Raw genomic sequence first — 22,284 nt, forward strand, 5'->3', positions numbered from 1 at the left:
AATTAAGTATATCCTTTAAGGACAGAGATAGAATTGATTGGAAGATCAAGGTTGCCATTGTATATTTTTGAACAGTTTCTGAAGAATCGAATGATATTTTGTTGAGTTTACTGTATAAAATTAAAATTATTTATTTAGGCTTTCATGATATGCTCATCACTAGCCCAGAAGGATTCACAGCAAATTGGTATTCAGCCCTTAGATATGTATTCTGTTTGTGTTTGTTGGCTTCTGTGAGATTTGTGAAAATTATGTGGAAAAAAATATAGTCCATAGTAATTACATATTCCTGTGGAGATTTTTTAATTAAAGTTGTAAAAAATTAGCATATAATTTAAAGTTTCTATTAATTAATATGGTTCTCATTTAGAAATAAGAACTAACTTGGATTTGGAATATTTTTCTCATATCCAACATGTAGAACATAGAGATTTATTGTTAAAAATAGTTTAACATTACTATTTATGAATATAAACTTAAATAAAAGTGTAGAGGATAAAAATGCAGCTAGAAAGGACACTATACTCTCGATGGCCTGACATTCAGAAAGCCAAATTAAAATGGTAACCCTCCTTTGCACCAGATAGTAGATTGTTAAGCTTATTACAGATCTTTAGTGAATTTTTAGTCTCTTATGCTTGACCTTAGAATAAAGTGATATGTGCATTTAAGATTTTTTCTCACTCTTAGTCTTTTAAATGTTGAATGCTGTAAGAAAAATACATGTCATGGCCATGCCTTTACAGAAAATTTTCAATGTGGCAAATTTGAAGCATTTGACAAATTTATCTCTAAATATAGATGCATGATAAATGGTCAAAATCAGAATGATGAAATGACCTTTTGCCTTCTGATCCATGTTATAAATAAGAAAAAAAATTTATCTGCAAAGGAGAGCTTTAATCAAGGTTTTGTTTAGCTGCTTTATTTTAATTTATGCCATTTCAGTCATGAGAATCATGCACTAACACCAAATTTTCTAACAAAGTTTGCCAACTCTTCTTTATATCTGAGTTGTTACACATGATTCATACAGTAAGAGATATTATTGATCAAGATTCTTTCCAACTTTCTGCTACACAAACTCTACTTTGCTTGATATCATTGTGGACTATCTTTTTCTTTCCTTTTTTTCTCTCTCTTGGGTATTTTATTTATTGACATTTCAAGTGTTATCCTTTGTCCCAGTTTCATCCTCCCTCCCCCTACTTCTATGAAGGTGCTCCCTCACCCAGCCACCCATTCCTGCCTCCCCACCCTGGTATTTCCCTACACTGGTACATTGAGCCTTCCCAAGACCAAGGTCCTCTCTTCCCATTACTGTCTGAAAAGGCCATCCTCTGCTACATATGCAGCTGCAGCCATGGTTCCATCCATGGTTTCCTCTTTAGTTGATGGTTTAGTCCCTGGCTCCTGTCAGCAAACACTTTTTGGCACTCGCAATAGAATTTTGGTTGGTGTCTGTATACGGGATGGATCTTAACAATTTTTGACTCTATATAACTTAGTATTAATTTCCAAAGTCAGTGGAACTATTAAGAATTTGGTTAGCTTTTATTCCAATTATTTCTTTTTCTTTAAGACTTTCTATCTCTTCAAAGGTAATTCAAAGAGTGGGTACTGGAAAGGAAAATAACAAACTGAATCAGTGAAAATATGATTATTTTTATCAGTTGGAATATAGCTTGAATTATTTTATCTGTAGAATTTCCCTCAATGGTTTATCGAGATCTGACCACAAAAATTCAACTAATTTTGCCGTTTCAAAATATTTTGAGGGTCATAAATATGACTCAGCAGGTAAACACACTTAATGTTAAACCTAGTGACCCAAGATCCACACTGCATAAGATTACCAGTTTGCTCAAGTTGTCCTCTGACCACGTGTGCACCATGTCATGCCATCCTCCAACACACACACACACACACACACACACACACACACACACACACAAACACACAGACACACACACACACAACTGAAATAATGTAAAGAAAATAATAAAATATATATTTAGGACTGAAATCTTACATTTTGAAACTGACATTTTCCAATTGAAACAATTCATGTAGGAAACACAATATTTTAATTACTTTGTTCCTTTTATTATTGAGTGGAACTCCACATTTGTCCTATGACTTGACTACAGAAGGATACTGTTGTGCCCCCACTGTTGAGCTACAAATAAAGATGCTGTGTGGTTTGTGTGACCCTGGAAAAATAACCCAAGAAGAAACTACTGTGTTGTATGGTGTATTTGTCATCTATTATTTATATGTATTAAAACACAACATGTGCTAGAGTAAGTAAAACTTTATTTTATAGTTTTGTAGGCTGTAGCTTTAATGGGATTGAAGTGAAAGCATGAATAGATACATGTGCCTTGTGGAGGTTCTAGAAGAGAGTAAGCTTGCTGTTTTCTCTATCCTCTAGGTTCTATGCATATTCTTTTATCATATAGAGTCCTTGCCCATCTTCAGTCCCATCAGCTCAACATCCTCAAATCTTTGTGGTTTTTCTTTTTCATTTCTATTTTATCTGCATATTGTTTTTTACTAAGGCTCTTCTGCCCCCTGCTTGATGTTGTATGTCTTATTGAAAACAAATGTGGAGCTAGCCTTAACCAAGTTTACTTTCTTATTTCACAACACTATACAAACCACAAAACATACATTTTCTAGGTACAGCAAGTGATATATTTGCAAGTTGTGGGAACAGGAATATAGACATGTACCTGGAGGGGCAGGAGCAGACCTGATAGAAGTATCTGGCCTTTTTGGGAAGTGCACACTTAGTTTGGGAGGCATTTTATACTGACTTCAGGAGTACCAGTCACTTTGAATTCCCCAGTAGTATGTGAATAATTCAGTTTCTCAACATCCTCAGATCAACAGCTTTGGTTCTGTTTCCAAATCTGATTCTATCCACTCTGTAGCATGTATGCTGATACAGTATTGGGATTTAATTCATATTTTTCTTGAAGCTAAAAACACTGAACATTTATGGTGGCTTTTACTTACAGCTTTCTCTGATTAATAAAATGTTCATGTCATTTGTCCATATCAAATTAGATGGTATAAGGCAATTACCATTGGATTCTGATACATTTTTTGTATTTTACATACTAGTTCTTTATCAGATATTTGACTAATATTTTCTTTGAATTTGTATTCATTTTTACCAATTCCCATGGTATCACACAGAGTGAAAGTTATTTATTTTCATGTGCCATATGGCTTTTGATTTAGTAAAGTATCCTTGTTGTTTGTTAGCACTCTTGAATCTTTGTGGGAATCTATTAAGGGAATTACAGTATAATTGTCACATCATATTTGTAAATTTTTATGCTCATATAACTAGGATCCACATAGCAGCTTTCCTCTTGGGCATTGTTACATGTAGTATGACATATTGCTGGAAATTTCTGTAACTCCCTTGGTGCATATTTGAGTTACCACACATTTTTTTCTTTATTAAACCAAAAAACATGACACTTGGGTAAAATTTCTTGTAACAAATTAAAGAAAATCTTTGTAGGTGGTAGTTAGAACTGATTTTTATACTGGAAATTATGGACTTAATTTTCTATGTCCTTGTCAATCAAATATTTAGTTATAAGCAACTTTTAAAAACCTAATGAATTCTGTGATATGAGCATACAGAAACTATCTACTGAGTGTTAAAGCATTATAGAATTTATCCTTATTCAAGATACTCTTGTTTCTTACCATATTTATTGCAATGATGCAAGAAACATGAGCCCAAAACGGAAATCACATGGTGATAAGTGTTCCTGGAGTTTTGTCTTCCTAATGTGTATTGTTGCTACATTCATACTCTCACTCTACTCCTTCTCTTTTCTCTCCTTCTTCTCTCATAATACTAAAACATACATGCACACTTTTTATTCTCACATACATGTATGTGGAGATTATAACCTAATATACATATTTTTAAACATCCAAGTGTAGGAACTGAAAAAGCATTTTTTCTTCTCCTTAAACAACTCAGAAATTATCCCCCTTGAAAAATTTGAGAGATGTATTGAAAAATATGTTGTGATTTTATAAAACACTAATGGTAATTCATTTGAATGTCTATACCAATGATATTGATGACAACTAAGAACAGAATACTAAAGTTCAGCTTAGATAGGCATTTCTACCAGCACAGACTTCTCTTTACCAAAAGAGCATATATTCAACATATTTCTGTCCCAACTAAAAGTTTGTTTATTACAATTGAAACTTGCTTTATTCTCTGTTTAATCTTTTTGTTTTAATTTTAGAATCATTATTATCATGGTACAATATAAAGGTGAAAGTTATGTGTTTGTGTTGAATTGCATTTTATATACCTGTTTATTTAAAGTGTCAACTTTTAGGTAAAATTTATTATACAGAAGCATTTTTAGAGGTAACATTAGATAAGGGTCATATTATAGAAAATGATATGGAATATGAATTTGGACTTTTAAAAATTTACTCAAGAAAACTAACAGCATGGACAGAGCCTGCAAGAGGTGATTTTATTCTTGTCCTAAAATTACTAAAGTCTTAAAAAATGAAAGTATGTATTTCAGGATGTTTTTCTCAATATAAATTAGAAAGGTTAGTGGATTCCAGTATGAGCACTTATATTTAATAGAAACTCTTATAAATTCTTTTGCCATTTAATCCAATTATTTTCCAAAAATTTGTCATTCTTGTGCAATTTAAAGACCTCCTTGACATTTAAGTAGTTTTATAAAGCCAATAATTACAAATAATTTGAATGTCTAAATATTAAGTCTTCAAATCTAGAAAAAAAGCTTAGAATAATGAGAAAAGGACAATGCATCTACTTTTTTTTCATCATGATGAGTAAGGACAAACTTCATTTAATTGAAATTTCTGCATTTGAACCAACTCTGACTTACCATTTAAGATGGAAAAAACAAAAATGTACTATTTTGATTCCAGGAATTCCGTTTACCCAAATTATGCATGTCTTCCCAGACTAGAAATGACCTATGGAATAAAGAGAGCATGAGGTAATTATTAAATGTTTACTGATTCCATTTTACATACCTTTTTCTCTCAAAACTATTGTACATTAAATTATTTTTCACAATTTCTTTACATTATCAGCAAAACAGTAGAATTATCTTTAAATTTTAAAATTTCTAAGGAGATTAATAATTATATATCTCTTAAATTGCAAAGATAGATATCATTATAATAAAGAACCCTGGAATATATTGAAAAACATTTTAAAATGTAATTTTGAAAAACATCTGTTGTTACAATAGATAGGACATCCAGACAAAAACTGAACAGAGAAATGCTGTTGCTAACTGATGTCATAAACCAAATGGACCTCATAGGTATCCGCAGAAGATCTTCTCCTTCTTTTGTTTTATTTTCTCTTTCCTTTCTTTATCTTCCTATCCTCCCTTTCCTCCTTTTCCCAACCCTCCCATACTTCCTATTTTTTCCTTCTTTTTTCCTTTCTTCGTGGCCATAGATATAAAGTGTAATGTACTCCTGCAATGCGTCTGCTCTAACTAAAGTAGGATAGAAACCAGTCAGAGTTATTATTGTTCTTACATCTCCTGATTTCATGTTGGTTCTTTGATTTATTAGAGATGGGATAAATCCTTGTGGAAGCTCCACTTCCACAAAGAGGACCTTCACAATTCTGGATCTGATATAGTATTAGTATGTGTGTCTACATTTGGGGAGAATCACAAATCTGGGATTTCCTCATAGTTGTGCATGTTTCCACTGGTGAGCACTGGCACATAGGTGTCATGAAGCCTCCATCTGATGATTTATTATTCACCTGGACAGAGGAAGCTGCTCCCTGGATTTCTCACAACACTGTATTGTGATATTTTTGCATGGGTATCTATGGAGATGGGAGGAGGACTATGGGGTTTCCTATTCATGGGAAGAATATCTTTCTAATGACATATCTAGACCTTTATAAAAGAATATCCAACAGAAGTTATTATCAGGCCATTATCAGTGGGCCATTATCATTTTAGAGAGGTTGAACAGTCACAGCGAACATAAATACATTGACCAAGGTCACAGAGAAGATGTACTCAGTAATATTTACAGCAAGTAAAATACATGTTCCCTGGCTCTTACCTGGATCTTACTGTGCTTCCTATTGCAAGACATCATTTTGATGTGTACAGGACTTCTGGGACACCAGAATCTCTCTATATGAGCTCATCAGTGCTGCTTCTTTGAAGAACTAAGGTCTAAAGCAGCCAATTTAAGATATAATCACTGGCCAAAAGTCCATCAAGTCACAAGTTTAATGATAAATGTCATGATTTCACTCCTAAATTATGGTAATATAGTCTTTTAGGAAAATCTCTTCTGAAACTTTAATTTTTCATTCTGTGGGTTTTAAAAACTTTCTTATATCTGATGAACATGGAGATTAGAGTTAAACATCCCATTGTTATTGCTATTTCAAAATCCCAGAAATCTGTTGTTTTTATGTAGATTAATGCTTGCATATACTAATATACATAATAATGAAAGAAAACTTTCTCAGGAACAAATAGTAAAAGCACTGAGTGGTAAAAGCAAAAATAACATGGCCTTTTCTGTGGATAGTGTGTTATTCTTCTGAAGTCAGAGGCCCTTTATTTACTCCATATTTTACTCCCACTACAAAACCTGTCCCCATTCTATTCTAGAATGTTCTAGAATAGCTGAGTTCTGGTAATATTAGGAATGATATATATTAATGTATTCTGAGTGCTAGGCAGCTAAGATCTCCAAAGTGCTTTTTCCAGAAGCAGCCACGGCAGAGTACAAAATTCCATTTTTGACTTTTAAACAAGCTCAGATTCCTTCATCTCTCAAAGCCAAAGCAAATAGAACCGTCTCTTAAAGTATAAGGCATATTTATTTCACACACCTTTAAAGTATTAGTACATATCCACTTCACATACCTGTAAGGTATTAGCACATATCTGTTTTACATGTGATCCTGAAAAAAACATCATAAACAAACTTTTATGAAATGTTTTTGCCTTAAATTTTCACTGTATGATTTGCATTGTTATAATAAAAAATAAATTATATTCATGTGGGCCTAGAAGGGTGTATTTGATGCTGAATGTTTACATTTGGGGAGGAGAAAAACCACAGATTTTATCTGTGAAAATGATGAGGAAACACATTCTTCAGAGATTCTTAGTGATTTAAAGAGTTGGTGTAGATGCTAATGTTTTGTAGCTTATAGACTCCAAATAAGGTCTTTGTTAATTTTTTTGGTTTTTTTTTGTGGTTTTGTTTCTTGTTTTTGTTTTTGTGATTTTTGCAGAAAATTCATGTTACAGAGTAGCCTTCATTCTATACTGATTAAATGAAGATCGATCTCTCTCTCTCTCTCTCTCTCTCTCTCTCTCTCTTTCTCTATCTCTCTCAGTATAAAATCTTACTATTACATTAAACAAATTTGTATAAATACAAAAATGACAAAAAAAGCTGATTTTTCATTTTAAATGTATGTTGTTGCTCTCAAGTACAGTTGAGTGCATACAAGCAAGTTCTTTCTTCTTTGTTGGATTAAAGTTAAGAACATGCTAAAAATGTAAGAAGAAACTAACCTTAACATGAATTTTAAATATTTACCCTTAAATAATTCACTATTGTGATTAGTTACTATTTATGTATCAAAAGAACTTATACTTTGTGTTCCTTAAATAAACATCATGAAAAAAGTTAATTTTAAGGGCTGAAATATTAAAAAAAGACATGCTATACAGGGGGAAATTTTAGAAATTCTACAAACTTTACACATAAACGATACCTGTACTTATTTGTGAGGTTACTTCTTCCCATGATCATTTTTAGTATAGATGGTTTATTATTAAAACTGATCTTTATATGTGAAATAATATAAATTTAAATGTTTATCAGAAAATCTTGACTAATATTAGATATCAGTTTTCTAAATAAAAGCTTGCTTTTAGTCCTGTAAAATATAATAATCTTTGCTTTCACCTAAGCATACTAAAGAGCACAATGTTAATTGGAGTACAGATTTCAATATCAATGTCTGAAGTTGTTCTCATTGTATTAAGTTATTGCTTGCTATACTCTTAAAATATTTAGAACTTCACATTTGTAAGACTATTCAGAAGGTAAGACAACTCAAACTTAGAATATGAAAGGACAAGTCAACCATATTTTGTCAAATGCAAATAGAAATATATGATATGGCATTTCATTTAATAATATTTAATTAAAATGAAAGCATGTTTGTAACTCTAGAATTGTTTATATTTCTTAGACATTTGCTTACATATATTCAAGTTAGAAGAGCAATTAGTTTAAAACTATAGAAAGAATGCCTAAAGTATAGAACAGAAAGGGTACCCCAATTGTCACCCCATTTCCACTTGATGCTAACTAACATGGATTGAATAGCTTTTATTCTTACAAATACTTGCTATTTTTCAGACGTGATGGGAAAAATATAATTATCATCTCTGTGAAGTGACTTGAAAACTTTCCATATAATTCTTTAGATACTATGAGGGTCCTAAAATTCATTTTAATGCATAATTCATAAACAATTATGCATAAATACTGTGACAGCCTTAAGTAAGCAGCAAAACCATTACCCCTGAATACATTAAACATATTGAAACATTTAGATAATGATTTAATGTTTTATTAGTGTGAAGAGAGACCATGATTATGACAACTCTTATGAGGGAAAATATTTAAATGAAATTTGTTTGCAGTCCAGTAGTTTAGCCTATTGTCATTACAGTGGGAAGCATAGTTGCACACAGGCAATGCATGATGTTGAAAAGGAAGCTGGGGATTCTACATTCAGATTAGCAGCAAACAGCAAGAGAGAAAGAAAGAGAGCCGCTGGTTCGGATTTGATCTTCTGAACCTCAAAGCACATCTCCAATAACACACTTGCTCTAACAAGGTCACATCTCCTTATCCTGTGTCACTTCCTATGAGTCTATGAGGGCAATTTCATTCAAACCACCATAGACACACATTTTAGTAATCTCTAGTTTCGTAATGTTCACTACTTTTTTTCTTCTTTCTCTTTCTTCTTCCTCTTTCTGCTCTTCTTCTTCTTCTTCTTCTTCTTCTTCTTCTTCTTCTTCTTCTTCTTCTTCTTCTTCTTCTTCTTCTTCTTCTCCTCCTCCTCCTCCTCCTCCTCCTCCTCCTCCTCCCCCTCCTCCTCCCCTTTCTCCTCTTCCTCCTCTTCATCATCAACATCACCATCACCACCACCACCACCACCACCACCACCACCATCATCATCATCTTAATCACCTCTACTGTGATTGAGAATCATTTTACCCTTTCAATACCTTTTCATCTCTTCTCCTCAAAAACCTACTCTTATAACATCTTTCATGTTGATATTTTCAAAAGAAAAATATACAAACACTTCCCAAATATGTTAGAATACATTTTCTTAGATACATAAAATATATACCTGCAGCTATGAGTGCCTAGGACATAGAGAGTAAAATCTGTTTTCCTAATGAAAGTAGAGATGAATAGCAACTTTTGAAACCTCTTAAGTTTTGCTTCCTCTTGCTGAAGAGACAGATCTAGAGGCCTGAGAGAAGTAAGCATCTTTTGGACTGACTACAGCATAAAGAGAGAGGCTTGACAGAAAAATGGACTAGTTAGAAATTCTCAAGACACTGTGGCATTTTGAATGAAAAAACATGCACAGACACACTATATGTTTGTTCTCTACTTATGGAAACTGCTAAGGAAGAGTTAAAAGATATGGCCTTGTTGGTGGAGATATGCTGCTAGCACTAGGCTGTCAAATGCCCACATGAGGCTCATTCTCTCTCTGTCTCTGTCTGTCTCTGTCTCTGTCTCTCTGTCTCTGTCTCTGTCTCTCTCTGTCTCTCTCTGTCTCTCTCTGTCTCTCTCTCTCTTTCTCTCTCTCTCTCTCTCTCTCTCTCTCTCTCTCTCTCTCTCTCTCTCTCCATCTCTGTCTACTGCCTACATATCAGGATGTAAAGCTCTTAGCTAATTCTCTAATACCATACCTCTCTGTTTCCCACCATGATGAATATGTATTAACACTCTAAAACTGTAAGCAAGCCCTCAATCAAATGCTTTCCTTTAGATGAGTTACCTTGGTCATGATATCTCTTATAAGCAATAGAACAGTAACTAAGGTAACCATTCTATCTTAGAAATCAAAACTCACCATGTTCAATTGCAACTGTAGCGTGTACACAAGAAGGAGGAGGAGTACTATGTCATTATACCAAGGGCATAGGACTCAGGTTAGTCTCCTACAGGGATAAATAACTTTATTTCTGATAAAGAAAGGTCCAGAGAAGTCAGTAACTCTATCCTGGTGAAATTACACAAATGAGGAAATGTTCTAATTGAACTGTGCCACATGTTTTAGAATCTGGCAATGAAGTATCCTCAGGTTAGTACAGTATTACCATTAACATTACTATGTAGAATTTTAAGTTTCTGTGTTATTAGTATAGGTAAAGTCATATAATTTTTCTGCTTTCATAAGGCAGTACAAGGATAAGAAGGAATTTTGTAATTTTTTATCAAATTTGATATTTATTTTTAAAAATCTTGTACATTTAATTGGAAAGGAAGTAGAAACTAATTCCACATAGAAAATCCCTAGTTCAGGCTCTGGGGAGATTGCTCTGTGGTTAATGTGCCTGCTGCATAGAATATGGATTTGAGTCTCAAGCACACATAAAAATTGTGGCATGACAGTGTGTGGGGGGACCAGAGATCCAGGTGTGCAGACCTGGGAGTCTCTAGCCACAGTTTTAACTGACGCATTCTATATCTAGTGAGTAGTCTGTCTCACAAAATACAATGGGGATGTGACTGAGGAAGACACATGATGTCAGCCCCTGGGATCCGCTTGACCTACACATGAGCAGTGGAGTATAGTTCTGACCTTAAGGATGAAGACCGAGGTCTTCCCTTTCCTGTCTCCAAAGAGTCTTTAGGGACGTCCTACTGTAGTAACTGCATGGCTGCCACTCATTTTGAGTTCTTATCCAAGAATATATCTATAATCATGGCTGTTTACCCTCCCACACCAGACAAAAGTCATCATACTAAATGGATATTTATTCACATTACTCCTTAATGGCATTCTGCTTTCCTTTCACTGAATTCTCTCTCTTGACTTATTTATGTCTCCGTACTCTATCTGTCTGTGAACTTGGATATCAGGACTTTTTTAAAATTTATGTATATATGTCATTTTTCATTTTTATTGGTTATTTTATTTATTAACTTTTCAAATTTTATCCCCATTCCCAGTTTCTCCTTCATAACCCCCCATCCCCTTTCCCTTCCCCTTGCTTCCATAAGGGTGCTTCCCTACCTGTCCACATTTTTTTTTAACTTTCTAAAATGGAATGCTTTTGTAGCGCTGATTTTACCATTAGTTTAGTAACAGTGCATGGGACTCCCAACAGTTCAGTCTTTGATCCTTTACAGGATCCAGTCCTTCTATGTTCATTTCAATGAACTCTTCGGCCTGCAATTGTAAATTGGGCTACTGCCCATCAGATAGCTTCCTGGATTCTAAGAAAGCACTGGCTTCTCTTTTGTCCTCTATTCCCTGTGACCTTCTATTCAAAACTACTGAGAAAATGGCCTCTGCAATTTAGTGTCTCCCCTTACTTTCTGTGTGAAAACACAGAGCAGGTGAACTCCTTTGTCTCTATTGTGTATAAAGCCTTACAGAGTTTCTTGGCAAGTTATCACCAGACATGACTAGGTGTTGTCAGTTCAAGTGTGATAAGCTAATATTTTTTTTTATTTTCAATATCAGTTCCCTTCACAATGCATTATTTTATGATCAATACTTCCTCTCAGTTTTTATTATTATTTCTCTTATTCCTGTTTTCAGGACAAGTTCTTTGCTTATTCACAAATGGATTAATAGATCAGTTTTGAAATGTATCTCTCCTTAAAATAGTTCCCACTAGCTATTTCCAAATTTAAAATCTAATGTTAACATATTCCACATAGAACTATTTAGAATTTATTTTAGTTACTGTTTGTTTTTACTTCCAAAATGTAATGATGTCATGCTAATTCTGGAATCATAATTAATTTTAACTAAATAGAGGAGAAAAAGATCCCTCCTCACAATTTGCTTTACTACCCCGAGCTTGGTTTACTATCAAGTATAGAAGTTCACAGCATCAGTTGGTGTGAAATTTGCAAAGGGCACATGATGAAGTAGATAATAAAAAACACATCAGCACTCCACTTGCAGAAACACACACACACACACACAAGTTTTCTTTCCTTTCACGTACAGTTTGTACAGTCTTATTAAATGAACACTAGATGAAAATTCCATAAAATCCCTCTTGAAATACCACATCGTCAATGATGAATAAGAACCATCAAACTCAGGTCATGCCAGGCTAGCTTTAGAGAACAGAATGTTTCTGCCCATGATTAAATACGTAAATCTTTGCTGTCAAACAAAGCTATTGTTTACACTTGCACTTCTATTAAGGGATACTGTGTAGAAATATGCTATACTCACTTAAAAACCTATCCTGTGTTAGCATGGGTCTGGGCTTTTATGTTGATCAGACCAGTAAGAGCAGTGACAAAGTTGTGCTAAGCACAGGAGACGTTCTTTGGTTGGATACATAAATCACTGATATTTCAAGTTAATCTTCATATATTACACTTATAAAATAATTCATAACCTTCACTTGCAAGGTACATGTACAATTTTTGTGTATGTACTGATTTCTTCAATATACAGTTATCAATCTGTCATCTCTCACCTATTTATATCCTTATTGTCTGTCTAGCTCTTACATTTTAAAAGAATTTTGTTGTGTTGTACTTTCCCAGTGTTCTCACTACATGTTGTATTATTATTATTATCATCATCTCTATATCTCTCAAATTATATATATATATATATTTATTTATATATTTATATTTTATATATCATATATATATTATATCTGATATATGTATATATATCAGAATTAAACATGTATCAGTGTATAAGCTACTTGTAAACTTTTTCAAAACTGGGTATGGTCATTTTTGTCTGTTGAGTCTGATTATATTTAGACTCCTCTTTTGGCTTTTTAAATTTTATTTTTAGAATTGGTTAATATTGCTTTCTAAAAACATAAGCCTATTACAAATTAAGCCTTTTGGAAATGTTGATAAGTAATAATCTATTTAGGCATACTTATAGTGAGAAATTTAGATAACTTTTCATTTGTTAGTTGAACTGCTTAATCGGTGAATTATGACAATCCCATGACTATCACCTGAATTCCAAATGTATAGTTTTTTCATTTCCTGAATATTGTCCAATGGCTTGTTGTAGTCCATTTGAAGTAATCCTAGAAAGATAGCTTCCTGGCTGATTTCAGTTCTGCTATCAATAAGAAGTCCAATACTTCTCAATTATTTTGCCTGGGGGTTATGTCTCCTCTTTCTCCTCACATTTATAAAGTAATACAGACTTGGAGATACCGTACTACAGCATCTATTTATCACTGGTTTGTCTGAAGTTTCTGTCATGTAAGAAGGCTACATTAAGAGAACACAAGTATATTTTTTCAGGGCAATATTAAGCAAAGAAATCTCTCACTGCCGGAATGCTCTTAGTGTGTAAACCACATCAATGACTGTTTCTAGCAATCAGGTTTCTACTACGTCTTGGTAGAAACATGTGTCTTTGGAAAATGTGTAGTGTTGAATTAAGAGACCCAACTATTTCTCACGTTTGCTTCTCTTACATTAGCATTTCAAAGGTGCCCAGCCTAGAAATTTAAGATGAAAACAGTGGTTAGAGAACAGTATTTTGCTGTTTTTATCATTTCTTTGGGCAACTTTCTTTCTTTGAAACAACAGGCTCTCATTTCTAAACTTCCAGGGACCCCCTCATATATTCTTACAACTGTGCTGTCCCCTCCATTTCTACTTCACCCATTCTGTGTCACTGTGGGACTCTGACAAGATGTTTGTCTGGGGGGGCTCTCAAAATCCTAACCACTCCCTGTGAAGACATACTTTTGCTCCACTCTTAGGATCGTTCATGGTTTTGTTCCCACTGAGACTAATGTCAGAAAAACTCCTTACAGATGGATGTAAGTCACATTCTGGCAAAGTTTCGTCTTCCTACTCGGATGAGCACACTGCCAAAGATGATGGGTGCTTATATACATGATCACTTCAGCCTAAATAAGCAGTGTTCTGAACTGCAAAGGAGGATTTCTATGTGTAATATTGCTGCGGTGTACTTAAAACTCCATTTTTGTTGCTAAAAGATATGATTGTGATAAAGTTCTTCAGCTTTTAATTCTATCTCTTTCTCTGTCTATTTCTCTGTCTCTGTGGGTGTGCTGTATATGTCATGTAATATAGTATGTATGGGTCATGTACATATGGTATGTTGCTTTCTGTGTGCAAGTGAAATTGGTTTGACTTTGTTTCCCTCATTGTTTCTAGTCTGCCTTTCTAGGAATCCTGCATGAGCTTCCGAAGTACTGGGCTAGAAGAAATACAAGCAATCTGACAAACAGACATGAGAATCAATGGCTAGATTCTGTGAGACCATTTGTTACCACCATATAGAGAGACAGAGAAAGCAAGACATCTGTCTCTTAGAGTTTCCACAGATTAAAAATAAAATAAAATTGTTGCCAGAGAAAGATTCACAAAATACCATTTGCCAACACACTGTGTGAGCTTCCCAGTCTGTAGTGCATATGAAGATGGCTATAAACTTTGCTATTGCTGTTTGTCTGTTTTCTTTGTCAATCATTCCACATCCATAGCTCACGTTTTTTATTTCACATTACAGTTCTTAAGACATAATGCAAGGCCATCAACATCACTTGCCTTTCTTCGATTTGAAACGTAAAATATGTGTTGGGGTCTCATCTCAGCTGCTGTGTGCTGTCTGGTTGTGCTCAGTGTCTGAGAGATCTTGGAGGTCCAGGTCGGTTGAGACTGCTGGTCCTCCTACAGGATCACCCTCCTTCTCAGCTTCCTCCAGCTTTTCTCTAATTCAACCACATTCTGTTCATTGGTTCAGTGGAACTGTTTACATCTGACTCTTTCAGCTGCTTGTTGGGTCTTTCAGGAAGCAGTCATTTTAGGTCCCATTTTGTGAGCATTCCACAGCCTCAGTAATGGTGTCTGGTCTTTGGGCCTCCCTTTGCGCTGGATTCCCCTTTCGGCCTGTTGCTGGACCTTTTCTTCCTCAGGCTCTTCTCCATTTCCGTCCTTGCAGTTCTTTCAGACAGGAACAATTATGGGTCAGAGTTTTGACTGTGGGATAGCAACCTCATCCCTCACTTGATGCCCTGTCTTTCTGCTGGAGGTGGGCTCTACAAGTTCCCTTTCCCCACTGTAGGACATTTCATCTAGGTTCCCTCCCTTTGAGTCCTGAGAGTCTCTCACCTCTCAGGTCTCTGGTACATTCTGGAGGGGCCCCAACACATATACAGCAGAGGACTGCTGGGTCTGGGTTCAGTCAGCAAAGATACACCTAACTCTCAAGAAACTGGAGTCCCCAGGGAGTTTGAAGGTCTTGTGGGGTGGGATGCGTGGGGACATCCTAGTGGAGATGATGGGGGTGGGTGGGAGCAGGGAGGACTTATGGGTGTGGAACACTTGGAGGGTGGATAAGGAGGGAGTGTAAAATAAATAAATAAATAAATAAATAAATAAATAAATAAATAAATAAATAGTTTTTTTTAAAGAAAGTTAAATGTATATGTGTTAAAATTTTCTCGAGTAACTTTACAGAATGAATCTTTATTTACAGAAAGGAGCTTTATTAGACTTACAGGCTTTGATCGACATCTTTCAAATATGGATAGCTATGAACATAAAAAATAAGAATCACTAGTTGCTCAGTCCATGAGGCAAGTTAGACGTCTCAGATGATCCTCAGTCTATATTGGAATGAAAAAAACGTAGGCTCTAATACCACACATGGAATTGGCCTGCTAACGAAATGAGTACTACCAGTCAATGAGAAAAAGTTTCTTTCTTCTGTTCTTTATCTAGATTTCTAGCAAAAGATGAACTTTCCCAGCCTCAAGGGTCTGGATAAAGGTGTATCAACCCTGCATCACAGTCCAATTACAAGGTATCCCTTCTCACCATCAATTTTCCCATTTTGAATTAGACCAAATTTCTCTCTCAAGTGTGCCCTCTATTTGTTGTTTTTTTAGTTAGTTCGCAAGGTAGTCGAGATGACAACAGCATACTTATCTTTTGAAATTTACTCTTTCTCTGTCAAATTTCCAACATCTTAGGATACTGTGCCTTCTTGATGTACTGTCAAGTTGCACTATCAGGAGGCTTCATTACACTATACTACTTTGAGATATAACATTAGACATGCCTTTAAATCATGAAATGATCCAAATCAATGGAAACTGCTTCTCTGAGATAAGGAAATAAAACATCTGGTTTTGTATGCAGTGAATAGTAGGTTGAATCAATTCCATTATTCTTCAATTAAACTCTATTGTGCACCATTTTAATCCTAAATGGGTCAGTAATTCTTGTGTTAATAACTAAGCATAACGTCTTAAAAGCTGTTGAGTGGATTTGAACAATCTTGTGTGAAGGAGTGATCCATGTGTTTGCATACCATTACCTGAAATGTATTAATGAAAGTTACGATTTATTAAGCAATAAAGATGAAAATTGAAAATTCTCTTAGGCACAAAAGGTTCAGGATTGACATGAAGCTTGTGGAAAATTTTAAACTAAACTTAAGATTTCTTTTAGCTATGTACATTTCAAAATCAAAATTAAAAAATAAGCTTAATTACTTTTAATGGTCTTGAGAGTGGTGGTTTACAATGGTAGTGTTTAAGGATATTATCATGGAACCACAAAAATGTGCAGAGTGGAAGATTACTGAGACACTAGCACTTGTCTCAAGTTAAATGTAAAATTCAATGAATATCAAATAATTTTAGTATGGTGGATACTGTATTAAATTGTTTATCTAATATTCTGTACTACTTACGTACTCATTAGCCATTTTGAGACTTTGTACCCACTACTCCAACTGTTGTTGCCTCTCAAGCCTGCTGTTCAAGGGACACTCATCTTATTTAATGAAGTCTGCAATGTACAAGAGTATTGGTTGTGGTACCTTCTATTTATAGTGCTTCATTATCTAAGTTGTATCTAAGAGAGACAACCACAGGATTGATTCATGAACCTAAATAAGCTTGGTTTTCCTAATTCTTTCTGTTTTTTTCCTCCTTTCCTTTCTCCTGTACTTTTTCCCAGCCTCCCTTCTTTCCCTGTTTCCCATTTTCCCATCATTCCCTCTTTCCTCCCACTCTCCCTCTTCCTGCCATATGAATACGTACTTATAATTGTTCCTGTCATATCTATTGTGTACCTCTGACTCTTTGTATAATTCATTGAGTTGCTTTAAGGGTTGTTCTCATACAACTAGAGTCAATGACATTGTGGAGTGCTTGTTTATTGGCTGTTTTGTTGCTTAAATGTTTATGGCGTGGTTATGACTTCCTTGGCATTAATAAAGTGGCCATTAATATATTTTTTGTTTGAAAATACATTTTTTGAAATATCACAATAGGTCACATTTATTTAAAAATATGCATATTTTATCATTTTGCTCTAGGTATCAGTAGACTAGAATGGACAATAACTAAGAAGACGTCTTTTATAGCTAAACAAGAAAGTAGAAAATTATAGTAGTGAAGTTTACAAATATAGAAAATGAGGTACATTTACACAATGGAGTACTACTCAGCTATCAAAAACAATAACTTCATGAGATTCATAGACAAATGGATGGAACTAGAAAATATCATCCGGAGTGAGGTAACCTAATCACAAAAAAAGCACACATGGCATGCACTTACTGATCACTGATAAGTTGATATTAGCCCAAAAGCTTGAATTACCCAAGATACAATTCACAGATCACATGAAGCTCAAGAAGAAGGACAACCAAAGTGCAAATGCTTCAATCCTTCTTGAAAGGGGGAACAAAAATGTTCATAGAAAGAGATATGGAGACAAAGTTTGGAGCAGAATCTGAAGGAATGTCCTTTCAGAGTCTGCCCCACCTGGGGATCCACCCCATATATATACAGCCACCAAAACTAGACAATATTGATTCAGCCAAGAAGTGCATTGCCATCTCCTGGGAGGCTCAGTCAGAGCGTGACAAATGCAGAGGCAAATGTTCACAGCAAACCATTGAACTGTGAATGGGGTCCCTGTTGGAGGAGTTAGAGAATGGATTGAAGGAACTGAAGGGGCTTGCAACCCCATAAGAACAACAATACCAACCAACCAGAGCTCCTAGGGACTAAACCACTACCCAAAGAGTACACATGGACAGACCATGGCTCCAGCTGCATATGTATCAGAGGATGGCCTTGTTGGGCACCAATGGGAGGGGAAGTCCTTCGTCCAGCTAAGGCTGGAGTCCCCCATTGTAGGGGAATATCATGGCAGGGAGGCAGAAGGGGAGAGTTCGGGGATGGGAAACACCCTTATAGAAGAATGGAGAGGTGGATGGTATAGGGAGGTTATGGACCAAAAACTGAGAAAGGGAATAGCACTTTAAATGTAAATAAAAAATATCAAAAAAACCCAAATACTCCTCAATTTGTGACACAATAGTATGTAATCATAATTTGAATTTATTTAAGCCAAAAGTGTTCTCAAAAACCTAACTTCCCAAATGCTTGAGCTTTTCAGTCTTGAATATAGGACAAAGGGTAAGAAACAAAGCTTATATCACAGTTAATTGTTGAATGGATTGGATAATGTATTGGATTCTTCTTTTCTCCAACTTTTAATAACATATCAAATAGTAGAATATTGTTGTTGATCTTAAGGAAGATGACGCTTGTGGCCACTGGTCAAATTCACAAGGAGGTATCATGCACAAATTTGCCAGAACCAGGTTGGGCAATTAAAACATCTTAGTAATGTCCATTGACTGCACACTGCAATCATGGCCTTATGTGTTTGTGACCTTTATGCAGTGCTGACACTCCCGGTTATAATGTGGATGGAATATGTAGGTAGTAATGCTAGATAATTTCAAAAGCTCCTTCTCCTTCATTCATTTAAACACACTATTCTACATTAGTTGCTGTTTGTGGAACACAGTCGGTGTGCTCTGTAAAGTACAATGTTATTTGAGTATGTTAGAATGAGTCAGAGACTGTTCCCCGTGGAAATATAAACATATACACTACATCAGGCCAGTCTTTATTTAATAACAAGTTACAAGTAGTGTTATGATCTGGAAACACAAGTTTACCACGCTTCCCAGACATGGCAACAAATAACAACTTGAACAAAAGAAACCAGGTCTTCACACAACTGTCTTCAAATTCTCCACAAATACAGGTTAAATATCTACTTGCTTCTAGAGCTTAATAACAGTTTCTTGATTATCCATCCAGAAAAAGAAAATCACTTTAGAAGTCCTAACATGGTGACTATGATGAACATGGTTCCCTCTGAATATAAAATTATTGGTTTGAGATAAGAGCAGCTGTAGCCACTGGCATCACTTTTGAATGTACATTATAATGTAGAAATACTTATACACTGTAACTCATATGAGCTACATGCTCAAGACAATCATAAGCCTCAAAAAAAAATCCAGTAGCAGAATGCAGTTACTCAGAACTAAGAGTTACACTGACAAATCATGTGTTGAGCCCATAATTAAATTCAAGTCATGAGCCATAGTAAAAAGCCGTTATAAATGCTCTGGATTATGTTCTTAATAGAGGAAGAAGTAGAGCATGAGCCTCTCCACAAAGAAATGCCTGCAGGCCTACTTGGCATCGCTCTGTCTTATACTCATCAAATAGGTTGCAATGTTTCAAGAGGTATTAGCATAGCATTTTTATTGACTCTCAGTAATTGTAATAGTATTTTCAACACATGGTTTCTTATATACAAAATGTATAAAGGTCTTAAGAGTCTAGTAGATTAAATTATCTAGTAAATGCAAACGTGCTAAAAAATCTTTCAAGCATTTAGAAACATTTATACATGATTTAGACATTAGATATTAGATTATGATTAGATTGTGAAACAAGGCAGTGATAACTGTTCAATGAATGTTGGCTGCTCTCTGGAAGCATGTTGTATTGTGACTGTAATGCTCAGAGGAAGGTAGTTTCATGTTTAAAAATAGATGTGTAGCTTTAAGCAGAATACCTGTACTAGCCAAGATCCCGGAAAATGTCACAATATCTCTATACCTTTGTGATCATACAAACTCATGTAAATTAATCTGTTTATCAAAATTTCCTAATTTATACCATTATAATTGTTCCTATTTCAATTTTTTCAAAGGTTAAAACAATTAACAAATAAAACTCATTTAAAGGTGTGCTCTATAATTCTAAATGTGTTGTATGGAAATGTATGAGTGCATACTTGTTTTGTGACAGCATAAGAAAACCAGATACTGCCTGAAGCATGCCAAGCTTCCCACACTGTATTCATATTTAATATTGATAAATTTATGGACTCTCTGATACTGACTATATTTTTACAGGCAATATTTTTTCTATTAAATTACTCATTTAAAAACAGTGAACTGCTATGAGATTGTTTCCCCTATGTATAAGGTAAACAACAATCATGTAGTCTCATAAACTTGGCTGCCTGAGAAAAACTGGAACAAGGAAAACACCACAGACACACTAACATACAAAGTATAAATCACATGGACCCAGCCCTAGACAAAGTATTCGTAGGCATCTAAGGAATGTGGTGAGCAGGAGAAAGTCTTCCCCATGAACGAGTCCAGTAATTGGTTATTCACTACAAGGTGATTAACCCTGAATACACACACACACACACACACACACACACACACACACACACACACACATTATATATTCATATATATATACATAAACATTATATACATATAACATTATACAGACTCAGCATGTTGTGTTTATGTATTTATAAATTTAGGAATGTGTGTGTGTATGTATGTTTTCTGTGTATGTTTGTGTGTGTGCTTGTGGGTCTGTCTGTCTGTCTGTGTATCTGTATTCTTGTGTGTTGGAGTGTCTCTCTGGGTGTTTAAGAATAGTTAAAGAAAACCAGAGACTGAATTTAAAAGAGAACAAGGTAGAGGTTGCATGGGAAGGATTGGGGGGAGGGTTGGACAAAGGAGAAAACTAATAATATTGTAATTTAAAATAACAACAATAATTATTATTTTAATAAAGATATGGATCATTAAGTGGTAAAATTATTATTGTGTAAGAAATATCAACATGAAATGCCTACGCTCAGCGAGTCAGTGAAAGACAGACTATAACAGTATGGGGAATTGTGGTACAAAAGTGAAAGAAAACTCATAAATCCATATCTTATGTGTGTCAATGAAAGTCAAACTAATATCTAAGTTAATTGTGGTATCAGCAAAATTGAACTGAATGATGGAGATGTTCCTGTCCTCTGTGTGATAAGAGAGCTGTAGCCACATGTGGTATCATGCCTGAGAGGCTCGATTTTATACGTCACACTCATTACCATGATTCAAATTTTGGTAATCTCTCATGGACATTGAGTAGCATAACTGGAAACAGGGAGCTTTGGATCTGAACCAAGTGGAATGCATAAGACTGTGGAGGGAGAACCAGTGAGAAAACAGTTGGTCCCTTTCTTATAAACTGGGGGGAGGGGTGTGTGTGGGACTGAAAAGGGCTGGAAAGCCGTGATGGAAGTGTTTGCAGAGATCTCAACTTGACTGGTTGTCTTTGGGGCCTATCAGTATAACTTTAAAAGAAATCAAGTCCTTGCTTCTTTAGAAGAAAAAAAAAAAGCAAGTGGCAGGATAGGCCTGCAAACAAACGAACCTTTCTAATGTATAGTATCTTTAGCTGTAAATCTACTAGCTTGATGAAAAACACCATTACATTCTGAAGTTCCCTTCGTTGTCACACAGAATTCTCTTTGACATGATTTCTTGTTATGTGTTGAGCATAGCTGTTTACAACAGGTATCCACCGTCTCCAAGGCCCTGTGTTCTCTCTGCAGCAAGTCTGTGTTCAGGCTCTTAATGAGCTAGCATCTCATAAATATTTGCTTTTACCTTTAGGGAACTCAGAAGTGTAAATGTATCTCTACTGAGAAAGCACATTTCTTTTAAGAAAGAAGTTGTGGCTGCCACAATAATTCCCTGGTTCACAATGTATCAATAAACCAGACTGTGGAAGT

The 22,284-nt window shown here is 35.0% G+C and overlaps 1 protein-coding gene and 1 long non-coding RNA gene across 4 annotated transcripts in view; one reads left to right on the forward strand and one right to left on the reverse strand.

The window, feature by feature from the left end:
* Positions 1-22,284, forward strand: part of Ccser1 (coiled-coil serine-rich protein 1) — a 1,234,532-nt gene that overhangs the window by 711,494 nt on the left and 500,754 nt on the right.
* The window catches only part of LOC120102492 (uncharacterized), a 111,091-nt gene that overhangs the window by 42,301 nt on the left and 46,506 nt on the right, over positions 1-22,284 (reverse strand). Inside the window, exons 3-4 of the long non-coding RNA XR_015686018.1 lie at positions 6,957-6,994; positions 4,920-5,010 (exon numbers count right to left, since the gene is read on the reverse strand). This is a non-coding gene — a long non-coding RNA (uncharacterized LOC120102492). The remainder of the gene's footprint in view (positions 1-4,919; positions 5,011-6,956; positions 6,995-22,284) is intronic.

Source organism: Rattus norvegicus, chromosome 4, assembly GCF_021556685.1.
Source record: "Rattus norvegicus strain SHRSP/BbbUtx chromosome 4, alternate assembly SHRSP_T2T, whole genome shotgun sequence".
Classification (NCBI taxonomy): Eukaryota; Metazoa; Chordata; class Mammalia; order Rodentia; family Muridae; genus Rattus; species Rattus norvegicus.